The sequence below is a fragment of the Serinus canaria genome, chromosome 3 (assembly GCF_022539315.1).
Source record: "Serinus canaria isolate serCan28SL12 chromosome 3, serCan2020, whole genome shotgun sequence".
Lineage (NCBI taxonomy): Eukaryota > Metazoa > Chordata > Aves > Passeriformes > Fringillidae > Serinus > Serinus canaria.
The window spans coordinates 7,571,483-7,595,748 of NC_066316.1; the positions used below are offsets into that span (position 1 = coordinate 7,571,483).

Sequence of the window (24,266 nt, forward strand, 5' to 3'; positions counted from 1 at the left end):
TTTTCTAAATCTGGCTAACAAGTGATGCTCTGTCCTAATAAAGCTTCCTAAATGAAGGGAAATTCCCTAAAGACAAGCCCACCATTGTCCCGTGCAGAAAACTGCCCAGTGCTGTGCAGACACAGCAAAAATCTCATATTAAAAAGAACCCTGAAACAACAGCAACATCACAAAATAAAATAAAAAATGGGAAAAAAACCCAGACCAAAAAACCACCGCCAAAATGAACTGACATAAACAGGCCCCATGGTAGTCATGAGCTTAACTTGTCTGAGACATAATTGTTGTATCTGGGGGGTTGTTTTTGCTGTTGCTGGTTTGTTTGTTTGTTTCTATTAGGGTTTAAGTTTCTAGCTATAATTGATGAATTAAGAGTATGGCAAGCTTTTTTTCTTCTAAGTGATTGCAGGAAATGTGATGTCCTGAGTGAATTATTAAAAATGGTTATATTTTACTATTTATTCTGCTTATCTCATCCTTGATTTTTTTAATTTTCAGAAAAAATTATTTTTAAATTGTGTTTGTATGTCCCCCATTTTTGTACCACAGGGGTCCAGTTTAGTTTGTCAAGGATTCATTGCATTTTTCACTATGTGATACAGTAAAAGATGTCTAAAGGAGGTTAAAAGTTACTCAAACCAGAGCCACATGTAAGCATAGATTTTAATAAATGCAGTCAGAAAATTTGGGGTTTAATTTTGTTAAGGCAATCGGTTTTATCTGAGAGACATTTGATAATTTACTACATAAAAGAGTGCAAGTGAAGCTTGATTTCTGGCTTCAGATAATTAATATTTTTGGTTCCAGCTAAGATTTCTGCTTTATTTACTATTGCAAAGTTTACAACTCTAATGTTAAGAACTGTTTTCAGCAGTTCAGTCTAAATTACAGCAGGTATTGCTTGGAATGAGCCTGCTTCATTTTGTTGGCAGCAGAGGCCTACAATTAATATGTTTAAATAGTGAAGGGTTTCAGTTGAAATCTTGTTTAGAGAATAAATTTGCCTTCAGAGAAATGGTTTGAGTTTGGGATTGTTTACTCAACTTGGATTAGAAAGCTCTTGGGCCATTAAGAAATGTTCATTTCGATTCTGCCAGTGATAATTGAGATACATTTGAGAGAGTATTTCAAAAATATTTATGGGACAACAATAGAATATTTATAGGACAACAAATATTTCAAAAATATTTATGGGACAAATGTGAAATCCAATCAGCATCACCACCACCAAAATTATCTGCTGCAAATTAGGTCTGAAATTTGCCAAGATCTAATAAAGCATTCCAATCCTACACTGTAAAACTAAGAAAATAATTCCATTTTAATGACAATCCCAGAATCATCAAGGTTGGAAGAGATCCTCAACATCCCTTAGTCCAGCCACCACCACAGCACCACCATAATCACCCATAACCCCTAAAAAGTTGCAAAAACCTAAAGCTGCCAACACGAGGAGGTTGAGAAACATTCTGATAAATGGCTTTAGCAGAGGCTGCTGGGGTGGGTGGGGTAATAAGCTTCAGTTTCCTCTCCTGATTAGGCTTTGCTAAGAAAACACCCATAAGACTCGGTACTGTGGTGGGTTTTATAGCCTGTTAAACAACCCATGTATTCATATATATTTATCTACCTATATATATATGTGGGTTGTACATTCTATGTGTACATATATACAAATTTGTGTACATATATATATATGCTTTCTCTTTCTCCTTCTGTCATATTTGATCAAAGCATCCCAGCCTGTCTGTTGAAAATGTATCTACTTTTTTTGCAAGAGTGGAGGAAAATTCTTGGCTGGCAGCTGTGCTCCTGACATGAAGCCAAGCAGTTACCTGCTGCAGCCAAGCTGGTGATGAAGAATACATGCACTGTGTCACATCACAAAACAGAACTGGAAGGAAAGGCAGACTGAATTCTGCATGTGGACAAAACCCATCTCCTCTCTGCTTCTCAAATGTTGAAAAGCTGATGATCCACTTCTTAAAGGTGTTCGAGTGTGCTCAGGCATTTTGGGGATATCTATTAGTATATGTAATTTGCTTCCTATTTTTTTCAGTGGTAGAATGCTTCTTATTTAAGGAGCAGGAGATTTGGGATTAACCTCTGAATGTTACCTAACTAAATCAATAAAGGTTTTGTTTGCACAGACCTCAATAAGGCAGGGATTCCACCCTTGACCACAGAAAAAGTTTTTCATTATATATTCATTTATGATGTAGCAAATTGGAACTTCAGCCCGCCTATAAAGGAGCAGCCTGCTAACAAACACTGCTGCTCTGGGCAAATTAGGTTGAGCACTTGCATTCTGGGAAGTTTTGCAAAATATTTATCTTTGGAAACAGCTTTAAAAAAATACTCAAGCCTATCAACCATGCCGGGCTCAGCAATAAGAAGAGGGACACAGACACATGCAAACTGACTCCAGTTTTCTAAACAGGAGAAGGAGGGAGAAAAAGCACATTGAAACTCTGATCTCCACAACAGTGCAACAAATTTCCTTTCTGTATTGTATGTGAATTTATAAATAAGACTCCTAATTGACTGAGGGAAATTGATGCAATTCTCCAAGAAATGGGTCTTGAGATAAGAGTTTTGGCTACTGTATCTTCAGCTGGGCTACTTACCTTGCCATTTCTGCAGCACGGCTGTTAAATTACTCCAGCAGAAAGCCCTGGGGACAGTCGAGTTTCTGAGGGTTTATGGAAAACACAGACTACAGGAAGAGTTGTAAATGTTTAAACAGAAAGTGGCTTTTATTCTAGAGAAAGAGAGAAAACTTCAAAGTTTAAATGGCTTATTCGGAATACAAAGAAAAGCCACACTCATCCCCTGGGTACTCCTGACTCACAAGCAGTTTCCCAGAAGTTTTCTGGCTTTTAAACCTGTGTTCTTAGTCTTCAGAAAGAGGTTACAGAGCGGAGTGACTTCTGCAGGGGTCTCCGCAGGATGGGAGGGACAGAGCCTACCTTTTCCTGGTTCCTGTGTGACAACCTGCCCTGCATGAAGGGAGAAACTTGAACTCAATCCCCACAACAATGTTACATCCCTAAACATGAAGGCACTCCGGTACCTGAGGAAAAAGAAACAAATGAAACTCGTGGCAAATGCAAAACAGACAGAGCCCAAAGGCTTTGAAGTGTCAGCACAAACAAGCACACATGTATATATATGCATGTGTATGTGCATATAGTACACATAAATATATATGCATATAGATCAAGAATGAAAACAACATTCACTTTCCAGCTTTATTTTTGCAACCAATGCATGATTTTTATGCCCATGGCTGGCACTGTACACAAGTCCCTGCAGTAAGACAAAACTAACATTTCAAATTTATTTATTTGTAAAACAGGCTGAAGAGGCTGCTGGTCCAGAGTGAACAGGCATTGGAGCAGCCATGGGACACAGCCAGGCAGGGACCAGCAGTGAGGCTGCTGGTTGGGCCAGTGGCAAACAAGGCCCTGCATCAAGGCACAGTATTGCAGCAAACTCCAGTTTTCTAAATTGGGTTAAAAATTCGCTGCACTATGGGGGAATATTTAAGAAAAACAACTAGGGTAAATTTGGACATATTTATAGCACTGGGATATGTGGAATAGATGATAGTTCTTACCAGAGTACAGACACCAAATATATGATTTTATTTAACATGGCATTCATATTCTGTCTTTTGTATTTGGTGCTACTGCTATCCTCTCACCTCTCATCTTATCTAGAAAAAAAAAAAAAAATCTAATTACTCCAAACATTCAGGCCTAAACCAGAACTGATAAATGAAGTAATCAGCTCGATGCATCTAGCAAATGATGAGCTCACATATTTTGGCTTTAGGAGCTGGTATCAATGCATATCTACTTTCAATAAAATTTACTTCTTCTCTGATTAAACCTGCTGAACTAGTCCTGTTTACAATTTTTTAAAGCACAGTAATTTAAATATTAATTAACTCTTTGAACTTAAACATCTATATTTCTAACATGTTAAGATATATATTCATGTATGTATCTTATATATCTTATTAATGGATCCACTGTGGTTTATGAAGATGCAGGATTTAAGCTGATTCAGATGTGTTGTTTACTTTTAGAAGAGATTTCTAAAAACCAAACTAGCATACATGCATCAAGTTCAGCATTATTAAAAATATTAGTAATAAGTGTTAGAGAAGGGCTTCAATATATGTGTGATCCTTGTTCATTGTTTAACTTTTAAAATCCTTGTTTCAAAAAATGTTCACATAGATTTAGTTCTGTTAGAAGCAATTTCAGTAAATTAATCAAGGTGCTTCAGGGCAGGATTTGCATGCACAAGCCTACACCTCCCTCTCTCCACACATCTCTCTTACCTTCCTTCCCTACACTTCACGGTCTGTATGCTCTGGCTGTGGCTTTATATGTGGACCATTTATAGCACAATGACAAATCTGTGTCCAGATTCTCGGTGAAGCACTGAGCATCCAACAGCTGGAACAGAATTGCTGAAAGACACTGTCAGTGTGAAAACTTTCCATGAGCTAGTACCTGGAGACAGATAAGCAGCAAAGGCACATACTTCAGTTTTCTTGTTTTCTCTCTCCCTTGTTTCTCTCCAGTGTTCCCATTTACCAGGCAGGACAAGCTCAGCCCAAAACATGAGTTACAGCAAGCAGAGCCTAATGGCAAACCTCTCATTTAATTAAAGGAGAAAGGAGAGTTAGGATGATTCCTTACCCAAACTGTACTAAACACCAAATCCATAATGAACTGTGGCACTAGGCAGGCTGCCAGTTTTCACACATTTCTATGCTTAATTTTAACTGCAGAACCATCTCTGATGTTATTGCAATAGTTGTCTGTTCCCACCATGGATATCTCTGTGGGTTTTGAGTTTCACAAACCAGTCACAGGCATTCCCAAGGAAAAAAAAAAAAAAAAAAAGTGACTTGGATATTTAAAAAAAAAAAATTTCTTTTAGGACCAATTCCTGCACAATGTTTGTTTGTTCAGCACACAAAAGGAAACTGCACTTTGTTCTCCAAGAAAGCTGGCTGTGCTGCAGACATCATTACACTGACTGAGAGTCCCAGCAGGGCAATTCAGATAGCTCACAGGATATTTTTCCCAACCTGCACAGAGCTGACCAGACCACCAGTCCCAGAGAGCTTTGATGAGGTTTTTGAGTCCAAAATGAGACTGCTGTGCACACACCACATCTGGCATTTTCATGAGCAGTAGGTGGCAGAATGCTGGTTTAAGATTCAGAGTTGTTAAATACAGTGTTAAAAACAAAAAGCAAAATCTTGGGTACCTGATACTGAACTGCATGAAACTGTTTCCCCCTGCCAGGTAGGATGGTCATGCTGCTGGAGCAAGCCCTTATTTTGCTAGCCAGAAATGCACCTCAGTGATAACCTGTTCTGAGCACACTCCCCTGCACAAAAACAAAGACACTTCCTGCTCCTAAGTACTTTGCATTTATGCCAGCAGGCAACATGACTCACTCCCTTCACTTTTAAATTGTGTTTTCCCTTCAAAATGGCTCTGGCTGACCTGGTGTGGATGGATCCCTCCTGCTACAGCAGCCAGGCCCCTGGTGGTGCCCAAGTCCACCTGCTGGAACACCCATGGATCAGATCTGTGCATAACATTGAGCTGCACTGGAGTTCTTTACCCTTTTCCTCACTAGTTTCATGAAGAAAAGCCCACTGTTGTGAGGTTATTGCTGTAAAGCATGGTGTTCCTTGTCTCACACAGCCAGCCCTGGTGAAGGCACATGGCAGGAGGGCCTAGTGGTGCAAAGGGATTGGGCAAGCAGGGCTGAAAACCACACTGCAATTGAAAAGCTTGGTTACTTCTCTGTTCCCTTCCTCTCTGCTGTATATAATGACATTTCTCAGAGCACATTTCCCCCAGTTACAACCTCTGCTGGCATTGCACCAGCCATGGGTGAAGCTGTGGTGGCTGCAAAGCCACTTCCTGAGCTGGCTGAGTTCAGGCTCTGCAAAGATGCAGCAGCCACCCCATCTTCACCTGCCACTTTGGGACTGCTTTGAGCTTTCACCTGAGGGAGGGAGAAAAAGATACAATCCAGGCAGAATTACAGAGCAGCTCCTGATGGCCAAAAAAAGCCAGGGCTGCTTTTGCAGGCTGCAGCAGGCAAGGCTAAACAGAGATCAGGAGATCCTCACTGCATCTTCGAACTTTGCTTCAAAGCTGGGGTTTTACAGCATTTTTGAATTTGAAGTACAGTTAATATTATAACAATATATAATACAATAGTATAACATAATATTCAGACCCCTAAAGCAAATTTGTAGACAGCTGTAGGCATTTGTAGACAGCAATTGATCCAGCATCTCTCGCAGTTCCCCCTTTTTCCTGCAGCTCTCACTTCAAAAAAGTCTATTTCATAAATGCACAAAGTCTGGGGAGGCTTCTCCCATTCCTTCAAAGGAAAACCTCAGGGAAAGGCCTTTCTGTATATCCTTTCTTGCCTACATATTTACATTTCAGTGAAGGAACTGTGCAGCTCACCCAAACTGCAAACTTTGCCAGTGACACTGCTGCTCTGCTGTTCACGTGAAACCCAGTTTTGCTTTCAAGTTCAAAATGAAATGCTTTTCTCTTCCTGCACAAAGCAGCCAAATGCTCCTTGAGCCTTCTGAGGCACAGCACGTTTCCTTCACTGGGAGAGGGGAATTTCCTCTTTTCAAAGCATCAAATCCCTCTCCACACCACAGTCTATAGCTGGTTACTGTATACAGCCTCTCAGAAAACTAAAAGTAATGTGAAATACAACTTGTTTAGCTACTTTGTGAGTACTCAGCTGCTTTGCTCATTAATTGTACTAGTCTAAACTTTCCTTTCCTTGCAGGGGTGGGGATAAGGACTTAAAATCATCACTGTTAAGACCAAAGGGAGCCCAGTTTCTGCTTTGCTTCATGCTCCCCAGGTGTCCATAAGTCAGCACCAAAGATTTCCACTGACTTCCCTTTGCAAAATGAGCCCTGCTAGTCTTTAGTGACTTATTCCTACTCATTCTCCTTTTTCTGCCTTATTTTTATTAGCAGGGTAGAGGTGTTATGGTTTTGCCACAGCTTTTCATGTTCAGGCAAACAAAGTGTCACAGCTCCCAAGGGGCACAGGAGGAATGGAGTCATGCACTGAAATTGTCTATAGCTCAACAGTTAAAACAAATCAGAGCTTACAGGCTTATAAACATGCAAGAAACTGTTTATAAATACATTAGAAATCTGTAACTGCAAATTTATCTCATTATATAGGACATATTTTGCAAACAATCCACAATATATTACTGCTATAGAATTCATTACTATACAGTTATGCAGAATGACATGATTTAGAATATAAACCCCCCATGTGTTATATATATGTGTATGTGTGTGTGTGTGTGTGTGTGTGTGTGTGTGTGTGTGCAATATAAATACTTTTTAAAATTTTTTAATACAAAACTTACATGGTAAAGACAGCAATGAGCCTTCTCTGAAATTCCTGAAAGTGCTTTCTACTTGAAATCTGCTCAACCCTCTTAACATCTAGTTTATAGTTTCAGCACATTCAGTGTGTAAGAAGTTTGCCTGTGTTTCCAGAAGCCATGTGTTTGAGCCTTATTGTTTTGTTTCTCAGACAGGAAAAGTATTGTATTCCTGGCATCCTGAGCAGCTGCTCCAGGGAGGGCAATCCCAAGATACAGTCTTGAGCCATGCTGCCTGTCACAGCAATTTCTCCTAAGCTCCTGCAAATGACCCTGTTTGAGAACACGACACAGTGCAAATGTGAAACAAAACATGAAAGGATGGGGTGGAGGAAAGAAAGAAAAAAATAAGAAAGGAAAAAATAAAGAAAAAAGTGAGAAGAGAAAGAGAGAGAGAGAGAGAAAAAGAGAGAGAGAGAGAAAGAGAGAGAGAGGAAAAAAAAAAAGCACTTAAAGCTTCTGATTTTAATCTATTTGGTTTCTTTCATTACTTGTTTGCATATTTCTTCCCACCTCTCATTATCCCTTTACAAAGCAGCCAAACTTGCCGAACATCTCTGCTGGTGGCACGGCAGAAGAGCTGAGCTTTGATGCTGTGCTCTGGATATGTAGATCTTCATGTGAGGAGCAAAACAAACCCTCAGCCATTCCTGCTCCCTAAATTTCATGCTCAGGGTGTGAGTGCTGGGCTGCATGGCACAGCAGGGGCACAGGGAGGGAAGAAGCAGCACTGTGCCCGTCCCAGAGCATCTTTTCTGCAGTGGCACCACAGCCATGCAGACCAGCTTCCAACCTGAAGTATTGAGGGGCTTAGATTTGGGACCATTCCCACAAGTTAGAGATTTTTTAATTTTTTTTTTTTTCATGCAGGCTGTTACCTCTCAATAGAAATAGCTTTTAGAGACATTCTCAAAGAAACCACAAACACCAAGATCATGATGAGCTGCCTCTGGGTTTCACCTTGTGGTCTCAGGGGGTGGCTTCCTGCAGGACCATACAGATAGGGGGAAAATTGAACAAGGCAGAGAGGAGAAACTCCATAAAGAATTAGTCATCTTTTGCACAAAACACAGCTACTTTATTCACAGCTGTGGTACCCTTGCAGTCTAGTCTATGCAGTCTAATTTAGGCTGTATTTGCTCTCAGGTATAGAGAAGAAAACAATTTTAAAATAGCAGGGGTAAAATTAACAAACACACAGATCAGTTAGGAAGAATCTGGTTTTGGTAATGAGAATAAGAGCTCCACCTAAACTGGTGGAAGCTGAAGAGCTATGCTGGTAAGAAACATGGGAGCATTATCCATATGCAGCAGGACATTGAGGCTATCCCATATCTCACTGGAATTACTGTAATTCCACAGTCCTTTGGAATACCTATTTCCACTGCTGTAGTTTGTGTGTGATTGTCACTGGGCAGATGCCAACAGCCTCCTCACCTGCCTGCTTTATGTGCCAACACCCAGGGCCTGCCTTGGTGACCTGGTGACATTGGCTGCTGCAGGCTGGCAGCTTATTGTAGGGATGAACAGCCCACACAAAATACACAGCATGGAAGGAAAAGGCACACCCAATTATCCTGGTTTCTTCCCTCTCCTTCATTCAAAGTTTCACCTGTCAGCTGTCCCCTGCAGGACCAGGTTGTTGCAGGGATTTTGGGTCTGAGCTGGTACTCACTGGGTTTGGGGAGGATCCATCTTCCTGCTGCCACAGCCAGCTCTTCCTCTCCTGTGCTTTCTGAGGCTCCTTGGAAAAGCCTTCACAGAGACAGAAGAAAGAAGAGCAGCTCTTGCACCACAGTTTACTTGTCCTGATATCTGGACAACCCCAGGAATTGTTGGGACCTAAAAAAAAAGCTTTGTTTTACTAGCTTGATAAATTATTTTTTTCAGGAAACAAAGTTTCCTCTACATTTTATCTTTTGAAACTGTAGCAGCAAATTCCATCTGTAACAGCTCTGGTGGCTGTTGCAGCTCTCCCTTCTAAGAATTTTCAGTTTTTAAAGCTTGCAGAGGATATTTATCACTGGATAAAACCACAAAATTCGGTGACTGCAGAACCAGAATTGGGTGACTTCATGACGTGATTTCTGAACCTGCACCTACTGCCCTCTCAATATATGCATTTCTTTTATCTCTTCTTTGAGGAAGCTATCTGAAAGCCACCTCAAGTGAAACTTGAGGCAGAGGCAAACTTATTTTTCCATATTCTACCTGAAAAATAGGATTTCTTGGTTGTGTACATCTAACAAACTGATGATACAGCACTGGTATGAGCTGAGAAATGTGGCCCTGTGCTGGTGCTATTAATATATTATTAACTGAAGGATACCAAATGTCCACACAGTTTGCTCTTTTGAAATGTCCACCTGGGGATCAGAGATATTCTCTGAGTGCTTTTATGTCCAGCACCCACATTCTGCAACAGCTCCAGGTCTCACGAAGCAGCAGGTTGGCCAAGGCTGTGCAAGTGAGTTCACTTCACTCCTGGATTTAATCCCCTTGTTAAAAATCCATCTGAATCAGCAGCTCAGCTGTGTGTGCACGAAGCCAGCTGTAAAGATCAGGGCTGTGGGCAGGGTTTGCATCATTAGCAGCTCTCTCTGATGGAGGATCACACAGTACTCAGAGAGCTCAAACTAAATTACACTTTTCTCAGCAAAGCCCTCGTCCACAGGCAAGCTCACACACAAAACCAGAGAGGATAACACTCTCAGAGTACCAGAGACCATTTACCAGACCCTGCCTTGCACGTCGGAGCACGAACCATGAACATGTGGTTTCTGGCTTGACAGACTGCAATTAGAGCAGGGGAAAGCCAAGCAATCAGCGCCTGCTGTGACCTCTCACACTAGGTGTGTGCTAAACACATCGCAATTATTGTGTTAATTATCTGTGAGGAAAGCTGCTCTAAGGCACCCAGCCCTGCCTTCTCCTGGGAAGGGGAGAAAGTACTTGCTAGGTACAAGGTATCTCACAGAATTCAACTTTCCTTCCTATTTTCAGTGGAAGTCACTGCTTAGTAGAGGTAGGGCTGAACAAAAGGCTTGAGTTTCTTCATTTTCCTTCCGTTTTCCTCAGTCACTAAGCAGAGCATCGAGGGCTCATCGGCTGAGCATGGCAGCATTTCCTTGCAAAGCAGTTTGACCTGGCTGCCACCAAGGCATGGCCTAGGGTACCCTCTCTGCAGTAGTCTCCCGATGCACCCCTGGGCTCGATTCCAAAGCCAGGAGCCTGTGAGGGAATGTGTGTCTGTGTGATGGGTTTGGCAGCCAGGGTTGTGCTGCCTTCCCCAGCACACAGCTGTGACCTCGTCCTGCCCTACTTTAGATGCTGTTCTTGGGCTTATGCCCCGCTTAGCCAAGTAAAGCCGAGTCTGATTTACGAGGTGTTGGTCTTTAACAGGCTGTGCAAAAATAATACCAAGGCTGAGACCCTTCACATGCCTGCTCCTCCTCCCTTCCCACCCTTGTTTTTGGGAAATAACTTGCACTATAAAATCTTGTCCTGATGTTTCTTCCATGGTCTGTTCCTCCCCCACCTGTACTTGATGCTGCTTAGAGGCCTCCAAGAGCAAATCCTGCATTTGCAGTGCCACAGCACTGGTGTGTTATTTACTATACCAGTATGATACTATACTGTACTGGTACTTTCCTATACTATACTGGTATAGTAAATATCCAGTTATAACTGGTATGTTATTTACTATATTCTACTTCTGCAACATGGTTTTAATGACCTGAAATGCAAAAATATTTCTCTACCACTTTACAAGAGTAATTTTGGTCTGTGGTGATAAAAGGTTCCAGGTTTTAGCTGGGATTTCAGCATTGTGAGGTTCACAGTTTGCACATGGGCTAATGCACATGTGAAGATGCAGGATTGGTCTTCCTGGATCCACCCCCAGTTTCCACACAGTGCTGAAAGCAGGGAAGGCTGCTTTGGCTGACAAATTGGATGAATTTCTTGGGCACACTCTTTGATCAGCATTGCAATGCTGTGATGGCCCTGATGAGGGGAGAGAATGATGCATCTGACTCCATGGATATCAGAAGGCTAATTCATTCCTTTATTATACTATATTATTCTATACATCTAAAACTGAACCTGCCAAGCACTCAACCCTGCACACAACTCTTACACTCTGCACTGAATCTCGTGCCTGGCACCCAACAGTCCACACACACACACTTGGCCCTGACAGGCCAAGGAAACAAAACATCCTCACTTTGGGTAAACAATCTCCATATTGCACTCTACTTTGGCACAAACACAGGCACAGCAAATGATAAGAATCGTGTTTTCTTTCTCTGAGGTTCAGAGAATGCGAATCTCAGAAATATTCTTGGGAAGATGTGCCTTACACTTCTCTGTGAAGAGAAAATGTGGGGCTGCAGATCAGGAAGCATCCAGCTCAGAACAGCATGCTTTGAACAAGCAGATGAATTTTCATCTGGAGAGAGTGCATGAAAACACCAACCTTGAGGATGCAGAGGGGGCAGATCTCAGCAGTGAGATCTGTGCAGGTGCCGCGCACATCAAAAGGAGCATAAACACACAAGAACCTGCTCCTTTTGAAAGCCCGGCAGACTCCAAGGGAATGAGTTGCTGTGAACCCGATGCAAACCCCCCCTGGCACCATCGCTTCCCCCCCAGGGAGATCCCGGCACGGCTGTGACCTACATCGCTGTTCCCAGCGCGTTCTGCAGGGTGAGCACGCTGCCCTCGCCTCCCGCAGCACCAAGAGCCAGCGCAGCATCATTAGCGGCTCTGGCAGCGCACGGAGCAATAATTGCAGGCATTATGAGGCAGCCACGGCCATGACAGGCTCAGAGGGCAGTGCCATAATCAAGGGAATGTATAGATGAGAACAATAATAGCAGCCGGGAACTCGGAGGGAGATAACAAGAGGGTTATTGAAATGTGCTTCGAGGAGGAGGAAGATCAACTCAGATAGGAAGGAATTAAACTGGCATTTCTTTTAGTTCAAGTTCAATCTCAGCTGTAATCTGTACATTCAGGGCTAGCTCCAACTCAGGCTACCAACAAACACATACACACCCCACTGCTTCACGTATGGAATTGAGCTAGATCACTTCAGACCTCAGCTGCACTAGAAATATTTTTAAATGTGGATTTATATAAAGTTCTGAAAATATTCAGGAGTAAATTTTTCTCTGGAAGGTTTTTGTGTTGCTAGGCAAAAATGCAGGAATCATTCTGATTAAACCTTAGACTCAGGGGACAGACTGATGATTTAAATTTTGATTATTGAAATATGTATTTTGTAAGAGATTTTTAAAGCATTGACAATGTTCAGGAAATTTAAAGTTTTACCATACAGGAAGCTACACATGAGAAAGCAGTAACATCCCTTTAACATTACACCTGTGGCCTCATCAGCTGCAGTTGGTGGCAACTTGTGCATGTTTTGATTTTGGGGTGACATACAGCATTTTCTGCCAAGCCCCAGAGCCTGACAGGTTTTGTTGTATCCCGTTTACAGTGGGAAATTCTAGACAAACATGCAGCAGAGCAGCATCAGTTCTAGAAGAATCTGCCTTAGAAAAAAGGAACAGAGGCTAGTTCCTGGGATTTTCTGGGTGCAGGTACACCTCTAGCATGGTCATTTACTGCTTGCTTTCTTCCCCTTCCCCAAAATAAACAGCATGCCCTTCAATGTCACATATTCAAATTCCTATAATTCAAATGACCAGGGCAGGACCTACCCAGAAACAGGGCCCAAAGCACAGCTGACCTGAAGGGCTGGAACCAGCTGTACCTCCAGGAGTCCCCGTCCATTTCCCTGCCAGGCTGCAGGAATTCAGAGCCTCTTCCCCTGTGTGAAAAATGCCAATCACTTGTTTTTAAAATTTCAAAAGTTTAATAGTAATAAAATGGTTATAGAAATAGTAATATAACTAGAGTAATAAAAATTTGGACAATTAGAATTTAGGACAATATGAGACAATAAAAACAAAGAGTTATGGATGTCCAGGTACCTCTTTCTGGGCAAAATAAGCCCGAAAATGGACCCACGTTAATAGAGGATTAACCCTTAAAAGCAACAGCCTGTTGCATATTCATACACCTCACCCATGATGCATAAATTCCATTCAAACACAGGATTCTGTCTGGGCAGTGTCAGCTTCTTCCTCTGAATCCTGACGGTGTCTTCAGGGCTGAGCAAGGTGGGAAGAATTCGATAAGAGAGCAATAAATTCATTTTTTCTGAAAGATTTAGGTGTCCTTTTGGCTGCTATCTCGGTGCGAGTCCTCTCTTTAAAAAAAAAAGTATCTAACATAGCATAGTTTCTATTTAACATTATGTTATAACCTAAAACTTTATTTAACACACTACTTTAAAAATTAATACAGCTTAACTTTTTCAGACAACACATATAATATTCATTTCAATATTTGCGAAAAACCAATCATAAAATCTGCATTTTTCACACCCAGCGCTCGGATTAGCAAGGAAGCTTTACTACTGCAAAGCCGAAGAGTTCGGAAACTGCGAGGGAGGTTCGGAGGAGTTCAGGGCTGGAGTTCAGGGCTGGATTTGGCAGGCGGGGCCGGGCTCGGAGCGCGGCTCAGCCCCGCTGGCCGGGAAATGAGTTCTGCATTCTCCGGGGCGGCTGCGCCGAGCGCCCGCCCCCGCCCGGCCCCGCGGCCGAGCTTCCAGCTCCGTTCGGCCCTTGCCGGCCCCCGGGACAGGCTGGTGGCACCTGGAAGGTGTGGGGCAAGCGGCCAGAGGTGCTGCTGGGGTTTTTATTGGAGTTTTTTGGCGCTGTGGCCGATGGCAGCGCCGGTCCCCGCGGCCCCCATGGTTTCCTGCGCGCTGCTTTCGCTCTTGTGCTCGCCCTGCAGCCAGGGGCTTTCCGAGCTATAGCGCCTTTCAGTAATCTGCGGGGATCCAACCTCCCAGATGGCAGGACAAGAGTTTTTAAAAAGGAATATATTGGATTATTTAGGTCAGCGTTAAGCTGCTTGATGCCTTTTGTTCTGCTGTTCCCAAACAGATCCCGTTGTAGCGTTCCCAAAGTGTAACGTGCTGTATCAGAGCATTGCTCCTGCTGAGCTGTCTTAATCAAAACCTCTGACACTGCTCAGGCAAAAATTGCTCCCTGTTAAAATAATCTGAGTTGTGCTGGGTTTGTGTTGTTGCAGCTCTGAAACAACACCAAAAACAATTTGGTTTGCAGGGCACATGGGCTTCATAAAGGTCCAGCAGTGCTTTGCTGTGTCCTTTCTCTCATTTCCTGCTGTAGAGGGTAAGTTGCATGTAGAAATGGCTCTTGGAACTCTGCAGAAAAAAGGTAACTGGTATTGTTATGCAGTACAGCAGTAGGCCCATCTAGCTAATTGTGAAAAATGCCTATTTTATGATTGGCTTGTCACAAATATTGAAATTAATATTATATGTGTAATGTTAGAAAGTTGTGCTGTAATAATTCTCTTAAGTAGTGTGTTAAATAGAGTCTTAGGTTATAACAAAATGTTAAAATAGAAACTATGCTGTGTAGGAGACTTTTTTTTTAAGAAAGGACTCACAGTGAGATAGCAGCCAAAAGGACACCTAAATCTTTCAGAGAAAATGCATTTATTGCTCCATTATCAGGAGAAACGAACTTCTTCCTGCCTCACTCAGCCCTGAAGACGCCGTCAGGATTCAGAGGAAGAAGCTGACACTGCCCAGACAGAATCCTGTGTTTGAATGGAATTTATGCATCATGTTTGAGGTGTATGAATATGCAGCAGGCTGTTGCTTTTAAGGGTTAATCCTCTGTTAACGGGGGTCCTTTTTCGGGCTTATTTTGCCCAGAAAGAGGTACCTGGACATCCATAACTCTTTGTTTTTATTGTCTCATATTGTCCTAATCCAAACTGTCCAAATTTTTATTACTCTAATTATATTACTATTTCTATAACCATTTTATTAAACTTTAAACTATTAAACTTTTAAAATTTTAAAATCAACTGATTGTCGTTTTTCACACTACTTTTGTGTTTCACTATACAATTATAAAACACAGGTAGATATCTTCTACAGAGATCTCAAACACTGAACCCAAAGAGCATCCGTGCAGCTCTACTGTGCCAAGTTAACATTTTCCCAGGGGAAAAAACATGTATTTCAGATGATTGCTTTTCCCCTCCTTTTTTTGTAATTATGTTTTTACTACTATAATAATTACTTATTATTTAAAATACATTTAATGCTGTTTCAGATAAAATATGCAGCTTGAAACCAAACATATAATTTGGGTCTTCAAAGACAGCAGTACCAGACTGCTGTTATGAATTATACAATGAAATGAGCTGCAAGGATTTAAAGCTTCTATTACAATTGTTTCTCATTTACCAGTGATTTTACATATGAAGAGGTGTGTTAACTGAACAGAATGCATCTTTTTACATCACCTGGAGAGCAGGGAGTCCCTTCTGCTTTAAAAGCAGACTCTGTGTTCTTTCACATGACGTGGGAGATTCAGTTGACTCCGTATCTTTTCTGGTGGGCAGCCTTGGGGGTGAATAAAGCAGAGTTTTTCTTGTTTAGTTCAAATCACTGAATATTTGTCTCCAAAGTGACTTCTTTGAGCATTTAAAACAAGGTCTGTCCCTGGTGGTGAAGGACAATTCCCTCAGCTTGCAGGGTGTTTGATGGGTTTTCACAGCAATCTTAATCCGAGTGTGATTTGCATGACATCCGTTCTCTCCTCCACACATCAACTCAAGGTGACCTCAGAGGGGCTGCACACATCTGGATGGGAGCCAGGGAAACTCACACAGCTGGAGATGCGCTCAGGACCCTTCAGTCCCTCCTCCTCCTTGCATTGCTCCTGTCCTGGGACATATTCCTTCCTTGGGCAGTATCCCAGTGAAGAGCATTGAAATTAACAAGCTTGACCAGGCAAACGCATCTGCCATTTCTCATGTGTGACAGACAGCAAAGAAAAGTGACTTTGGCTGGGCTGAGCTGTTCTAGGACTGACATTGATTCAAGGAAAGCAAATCCTTAAAGTCAACAAGAATCAGTGGATTTTGTTCCATGATATTTAAAGCAAAGACTCCAACTTGTAAAGTGGATTGCAGGGAAATTCCAGCTGGAACAGACCCAGGGCTCATCTAACCTTCATCTCAAAACAAGGTCAGCTGTAAGGTCAGGCTTGCTCACAGGCTTGCTTTAACTGTCCTTGATATGGTATTTTAAATAGGTCAGCAGAACATTCCTTAGTGCTTGTACATCCAGCAATCCCACTCAGCATCACACCACTGCAAACTCTGCAGCTGTTAACCTTGCCAGCAGCTGCCACTGCAGGAAATTTGGTATGAAATACATAAACCAGTCAAGATTAGGACATTTTGTTACTTGGTACATCATAGTGCCTGCCCAGCAGCTTTCCAGAACTGCTTAAATCAAAACTGGTGATTGGGAAAAGCCCACCTAAGTCCTGCACCACTGCCCCCCCTCTCAGGGGGCTGAGTTCTCTTGGGGTTGGTGCAGAAAACTCAGCGTGGCAAAGAGAGGCTGGACATGACAGGTGCTGCTCACTGCCTGTAACCCCCTCTGGCAGATGCCAGGTGGACAATGAGGGACACAAGAGGAACCTCAAGGAACAGCCACACTTGGAACATCCTGCCTAGAGTTTGTGCTGCCCAAATCCTTGGAGAGCTGCTGGTGCTCAGGCAGCCTGAAGTATCACAGAGCCATGGATTAAGCTGAGTTGGAAGGGATCCATCAGGATCACTGAGTCCAGCTCCTGGTCCTGCACAGGACATCCCAAGAATCCCACTCTGTCTCTCAGCTCCTTCCATAAGGAAAGGGCTAGGAAAGGGTTTGGGTTTTTGTTAGCTTCCTTCTGAAGTTTCACTGTGAACTGTTGGTTCTTGATACAAGAAACCTGGCCAGGCACACACATGGAAATCCAGCAATCAGCAGGCACCAGCAGCCACCTCTGGGGAGGATCAGGCTCCACCTCTGCTGGAGCATTTTCCTGCTGAGGCTCTCAGTCTCTGCACATCCTGACACTGCTCAGAGCAGGAAAGAGCAGCACTGCTGCCAGTAAACTGTCCAGACAATGCATGTCTGTCCCTGAAGAGGTTGTGGGAGAGTGGTGGAAGAACTCATCTGCTTTTCTTGGCCTCCATTCTCTGGAGACAGACACTGACAGGAGCAGCCCAGCTGCTGGAGCACTCCTGCCTCTTCCAGCTCAGCAGCCTGAGAAGCCTTGATAAGGCTCCAAATGCTGTGTGGGGCTTGGCAGTGGTGGCCTGTGACTTATCCAGGCAGCAGCACTCCAGCAGGCAGGCAGGAATCACCACACCCCAGCCTCCCCCTGCTGCTGGGCTTTGTTTTTAAGTGAAACTCAGGGTGCAGAGGCTGGGGTGGGAGATCAGGTATGGTGGGTGATGTGGAGGTGGACCTGCAAATTGCAGAGCAGTAATTAAGGGATCACTGCTTCTGAGGAGAGCAGTGGGGAGCACAGGAAGATGAGAAAACCCAACTAGAAAGGGGAACAGGAGCAAGAAGGGAATTTCTCCACAGGTGCATCCACAGGAGCCCACTCCTTGTGCAAGGAGCCTCTTTTCCTTTGTAATCTCCCTGATCTCAAGTGAAACCTCCTTCCAACAGCACCCAGACCACCCAGCAGCAGCACAGCAGTCAGGGAACTGGAACAAATCCCTTGGCATGAAGAGCCCAAAGGCTCTTCCTGAGCAAAGCAGGTCCCCTATTGTCCAGCCACAGTCTGAGAGGGATGAAGCCTCCATCCTCTGAAGATGCTGGATCTCTCCGGTGCTTTGTCAGGCTGGGCAAGATGGGAAAGCTGAGATGGTGCCAGTCCCTCCTGGAGCTGTAGGTTTCCTTTAGGGCTACCAGCAGGACCCTTGGCATCTATAGGTTCCCAAATTCTTTCTTCCAGTCACAGGAAAAGAGGAAGTCCCCTGTCCCTCAGCACCGCTGCTGAGTTACTGCTCCATCTGTCCATGGTCAGAGCAGACTTTCAGGCAGATGAAGATGGCCTCTGGCCTGCAGCAGGGTGCAACCCCCCAGCACACCCCACTGGGGAGCAGCACCAACATTCACCTGACTAATAATATTTCCTGTCAGCAACAACCCTCACTTTACCAACTCCCCAGAGCTTTTTTGCCCCACCAGCCTCAAACCCCACTGGCCATGGGATGGTCCCACCTGTACATCTCTGTTCTGGAAACGTGGGCAGGGTTAGGAGCTCACAAGACAATTTTCAGCTAACTTTGGTTAACTGTGTGTTTGTGGCACACAAAGATGTTGCCTCGTGCCAGGAAATAACTCAAACCACAGAAACATTTCCTTTTCTTTCTTTTCTCTTGAAATTTTAGCAGCATGTTTTGGAGTTAGCCCCTCAGAAATGTAGAAGTGTCACTCTCAGGTTTGTGCTAGAAAGTAAAATGCATATTTTTTTTTACTGGGTGATTATTTAAAAGATTGGTTTTTTGCCCTTCAGAAAATTCTACCTGAAAGTAACACCAACAGCTGAGCTCAAGAGCCACTCAGTCACTGGAGAAAAACAAAAGAAACAGAGGAATAATTTAATAAAACCCCTTAGAAGAATGAATGCACTTGAGCAAAACCATCACCAACATGCACCAACTGCATATTGGGCAGAACTGAGGCAGCAGATGCAGATTTTTCTTTTTCCCCCAGCAACCATTGCTGTTCAGTGGTGCCCTACCATCACCACTTTTTGTTTTAACAGATCTTTTGGAACATGACACAGTGTCTGTGCATGCTCAGTACAAATTTTGGTCCACAGGCAGAGCAGACTAAACACACAGAGTGCATCTGGCTGTCCACAGAGTTCTCTCATCTGAATCTTTTTGCACTTGAAAAAGTGGAAATTTTTAATTGTGGGCTTAAGTAGGAGTTCAGATTTATGGATGAAAAACCTATCAAGAATTAAATTGCTTTGTTAGACTAAGAAAATAACAGATGCTGATGCAAGGAGTGGAAATACCACGAGTTTCTTGTGATAACCCCTATGTAGTTTGCTAGGAATATTTAACCTGAGTATGGAAAATTCCTTTTAAATTGGACTCCTCACACAAAACTTTTGTTTTGAATGAGACCAAAAGAATCAGATCAAAATCTCTCTATTGCCACAATCTACTTTGTGTTCTTGCATGGATTTTCTGTCACAAATGTGACAGAAATGTGGGTATGGATGGGTCATGCAGGAAAACTCCACTCATTTCCACTATTTGCTAAGACAGAGAGGCTGGGAAGCTACAGCTTACAGATATTAATAATTTCTTGACATTTTCCCTATTCCTGTCTTGGTCCAACACTCTCAGTGATCCTTTTGTCTGTGTATCCCACACAGACTGCCAGCTCATCAATCCCATTGTGTCCTGGGACCTTGGAAAGATTTTGATCAGTTTTTCATTTTAAACAGAATCTCATGTGTTTGGGAACAGAGACCATGCACAGAACATTTTCTCCTAAAGGACCCATTGTGTTTTTCCTGAAGCTGGTAGGGTGTGATCACACACACACACATTACAATTTATTCCTTGGTTCCCACAGACCTCGTTTTCCTTCTTCCTCAGCTCCAGCTATTTTCCACCTTTCCCATGACACAGCACAATGCTGGGCACTGTATCTGGAGGGGATCCACCCTGCAGGGGCATTTCCCAGCAGTGATTTACTTTTCAATACACAACCATCTGCACAACACTCCAGCCTGAGCATTCCTGAGGGGTATTCCAGAGGATTTTCTTTTTGAGCAGTATCCTGGGTGCTGAAGTGCTTGGGTGTTTGTACTGCTGTGCCCTGAGGCTTGCCAGGTATTTTCCTGGTTGTCTAATGGCAAAGAGAACATCATTGAGATGGCAAAAGAGAGCAATCCATGGCAAAGAGAACAAGCATTGTGCCAACATCACCTGCCCCCTCCCTTCCATAGCTCCAGCCACACCATTTTGCCATTTATTGCCATTTATTTATTTTGCCATCGCTGTTTTTGGATAACAACTGAAGGAGATGCTGTTGTGGTGGGAAGAGAATGAGCACACCACCAACACAGGATTGCTTGCAGAGCCCCAGTAAAACTCCCAGGGAGGAACAGATCTTCTGGAGCCCAAATCTAATTACTGACAGCCAATAAGCCAAATCACCCTGGCCAAGGGTCATGGTTTAACCTCAGCAGCCAACCAAGCACACACAGCTGCTCATTCCTCCCCAGTGGAATGGAGAGGAGAATCAGGAAAAAAAATGTAAAAAACCCTGAACTCATGGGCTGAGATAAGAGCAGGTTAATAATTGATAGTGTTACTACTACTAAAGGAGAGAGAACTAAAGCCCAGGGGAACAAGGGAGGCACAGCACAGCCCAGGCTCTGCCATGAGCTGACAAAACCTCAACAGGCAAGGGAGGGGATGCTAAGGGAGAAGATTTGGGAAGCCTGGAGGAAAAACATGGATCCCTATCCATGTGCCTACCTTTAAAGATGAATTTAAGGTTTAAAAGACCATGAACAGTCTGAACAGTCACCCCCTGCCTCTTCTGAAGCAAAAATCACCTTGGAAATTGTTCTCCAGATTGGGAAGGAAGCAGTTCCATTAACAGTTCAGTGATGCTTTCAGCTGCTCCAAAGGGCATTTTCAAGAGGAAGAACTGAATTTAACTGGAACATGAAACCTCTATGAAGTTCACAAAATAACAAAAAGACTGTTTCTAAGTCAGTTTGCAATACAGAATCTCAGTCTGTGATGCATCTGTGCAGCCCTTCAGTGAAGTTCTCCTCTGGGAGCATTAGCCTTGGCAATGACATTAAAAATCCCCTCTGAGAAAACTTTGTCATGGAAGAATTTTGATTTTCATTCCCTTTAAAGCAGACCTGTAGCCATTTCTATTCTAGTGAGGAACCTCTCCTAAAAATGAGCTTCCCTTACCTGTTGCAAATTTAGTGCTACTGAAACTCAGTAGCAGGGCTCCAAATTCCAAGGCTTGCAATGACTGCACCCCCCTGCAATGCCAGCTCCAAATCTGCACTAGCTGGAGATGCACTCCAGCTCCTTGCTCAAAAAAGGAGCCCTGACTTGTCAGTAATTGCTGTTTTTTTATCCAGTGTCTCTGCCTCAGTTATTCCAGCTATTCAGCAGGTCACCAGTCCAAAAAATTAAAAAAAAAAAAAACCAAAAAAAAACCAAAGGTGCTATTTCCTGCAATTCACATTGTATTTTATTGCTTTCAATATTTTTCATAGCTGCATAAAATTGCTGGGCAGTATTTACTAGATTGTAGTAACTACAATCTGATGGCTGGGAACATTTCAGACTAAAAAAAATCCCCAAATTAGTAGTTTTTAGTTACATTATTAGTATTGACTTCAGAGAAGCTGAGAATATCCAGGGCTTGAGCACGTGAAATGTTTTTTCCTGGTAGGTGAGAGTTCTACAGGGAAACCTTCCTGATTTGGGTCCAGTAAACAAATCACAAACCCTTTTGCCTTTAGAGTAACATAGGAGGTAAATTTGATCTTTTTATTGACTTATTTGCTCTAAAGGCTGCAGGCTGACACTGAGGAAGAGCAATGACTTCATGGCCATCAAGCTGCCCTTCAGCAGACACATAAAATGCAATTATTGCACAATGACAAAGCCCAGGTTCCTGGGGGTGCTCAGGGCTCCAGGGCCAGGCTGTGCTGGAGCCTGCAGCCCCCAAGCTCTGTCCCTGCCAGGCTCTGCCTCCACACCTGAGCTGGTCAGATATGTCAAAGCCATGATTTTGGTGATGTAGTTCACCTCTAAAGAAAAAAGAAAGGCATAAAAGTGAAAAGGAATGCAGCAAGAAGTTGCAGTAATTTTAAAGTGCTCCTTCTCCTTCTCTTCTTCTGCCCTGGCTTTCCTCACACACAATGCTTGGGAACTCACAAAACCCAGATGCTCCAATCAACTTTAATCCTTTTGACCATGCTAATTCTCCCACCTTCTTTGAAGCCTTTTGCAACTCTGCTCCTTCATTTTCAAGGAAGAAATTTGCATTTTTGGCTGTCCAAACCCCTCTCTTGTGGAGTCCTCATTGCCTACCACTGCTGTGGATTTGTGACTTCTCTACCCAATTACCCTGAGGTTGCAGTTCCCCAGTTCCACCCCTAACCAATAAATTGCAGCACTGCCACGTTTTCAGCTTGCAAGTGATTTTGTGAAAGCCCTCAAAAAGTGCTTTTATTTCTCTTTTTTTAAATAATTACTTGAAAGCTGTCACTGGAATGCAGTGTGTTCCCCTCCCTTGCACTGAGATCTGTGTGGAGATTTGGGGTAAGTTTGCCACCACAGTTCCACAAAAGCTCTCCTGACTGCAGAGTACCTGAGAAGAGTGTTTAAATCTCTTAAATCTCTGAAAGATTTTGTTTCCCCCCATGGAACAGAACAACCAAAGCAAATTTTAAGGCCTCACTCAGCAACGCTGCCTCCAAAAATGTCTGGAGCACCCCCTGAGCTGCCAGGTCAGGGAGATCCCCCAGTCTCCAGCTTTGCTGAGTTTCACTGACTCATCTCTTTAATAACTCATAGCTTTAGGGTGAAAAGAAAAGAAAAAAGGTGACAAGCAGTAGATTTCCTTTCTCTGCTGACCATCAAAGCCTGAAGCTGCATCCATGGCTGCCTGCACTCTGGGGACACAGAATCCATCAGGCACTGCCCCTCCCATGTCCCTGAACTTCCAGTGCCCAACAGGACTGAACTCCTCACTGCTCCAGGGTGTGGTGCTCACCTCCTCCTCACTTCACTAAGTCACAGAACAGCCAATCTCAGTTTGCTGAGTGCCTAACCCCTACTCCAAGTCCCTTTGGGGAGGTGGAACACATAACCTGGCTCTGTGACTGAGACACTCCCATAACAAGAAGGAAGGTGAATCCAAACACACTTCTGTCTTCGCTCACTCTGAACACAAGGATTTTTCACTTACCCCATAAACTCCTTGATGAACCAACTCCTCAGCACTGGACTCCTGGGACCCCTCTCAGCTTCCTACACTGCAGGGTCCACCTGTGGGATGAGAGCCAGGCAGAGCTTTTCTCATCACTGAGCTTGTTTGTGATACTCACCTTCGAGGCAGAATTGGCCTGGCACTGGCAGAAAGAAAGATTTCAGCCTAAAAGCCATGGAAAATTCTGTTTCTCAACTTCTCTAGCCACAAGGTTTCCTGGCAGTGACAGACAGCCCTAGATCCAGTCAGGAGGCATTTATGTGTGTCTGCACCCCCCTTTTCCTCAGGAGGGCTTTTGGGGCTGGTCCTGCAGCATCACAGGGCTCACTGAGCTATGTGGGGTCTAAGGGGTTTCACAGTAACAGGACTGGGGAAAAAAATGCCAAGTAGCAGAAAATTTACCTTCAACCCAGAGGTAATTTTTTTTTTAAACTTCCTAGCCCTAGAGTGATGGACAAGCAGCCTTCAGACTGCCCAGAAAGCCTGACTATCCCAATTTATTGATTCCATCAGCATCCAGAGTAGGTTTAAAAGCTGTTTGTGTTTTCAAGGCTCCTGCAGCACCATTCATTCCAGCAGCACCCTGCCCTGCAGGTAGCCTGAACACTTCCAGAATCTCCTACACTTTCTCTTCCTGTACCCACTTCCTCACCTCTTTTTTTTCTTCCCTCTGCCTGTGTCAGCAGGACAAATCCCAGAGACTGTGCAAGGAAAAGCAGTTCAGCACACTTCCAGCACATTAGCACAGACAATTTTATTGCTGAGTTGATGCTGTTCAGGGAATAGCTGGGGACTTCAGTGGTTCCAGCTGGTTGGTGAT

At 43.5% G+C, this 24,266-nt stretch overlaps 1 long non-coding RNA gene across 1 annotated transcript; it reads right to left on the reverse strand.

Annotated features, from left to right (window-relative positions):
* Positions 1 to 2,373: 2,373 nt before the first annotated feature.
* Positions 2,374 to 6,201, reverse strand: LOC127059389 (uncharacterized). The gene is made up of 3 exons (XR_007777138.1): positions 4,352 to 6,201; positions 3,620 to 3,718; positions 2,374 to 3,073 (listed from the first exon to the last, which is right to left on the reverse strand). It is a non-coding gene; the product is annotated as an uncharacterized LOC127059389 (long non-coding RNA).
* Positions 6,202 to 24,266: the final 18,065 nt, after the last annotated feature.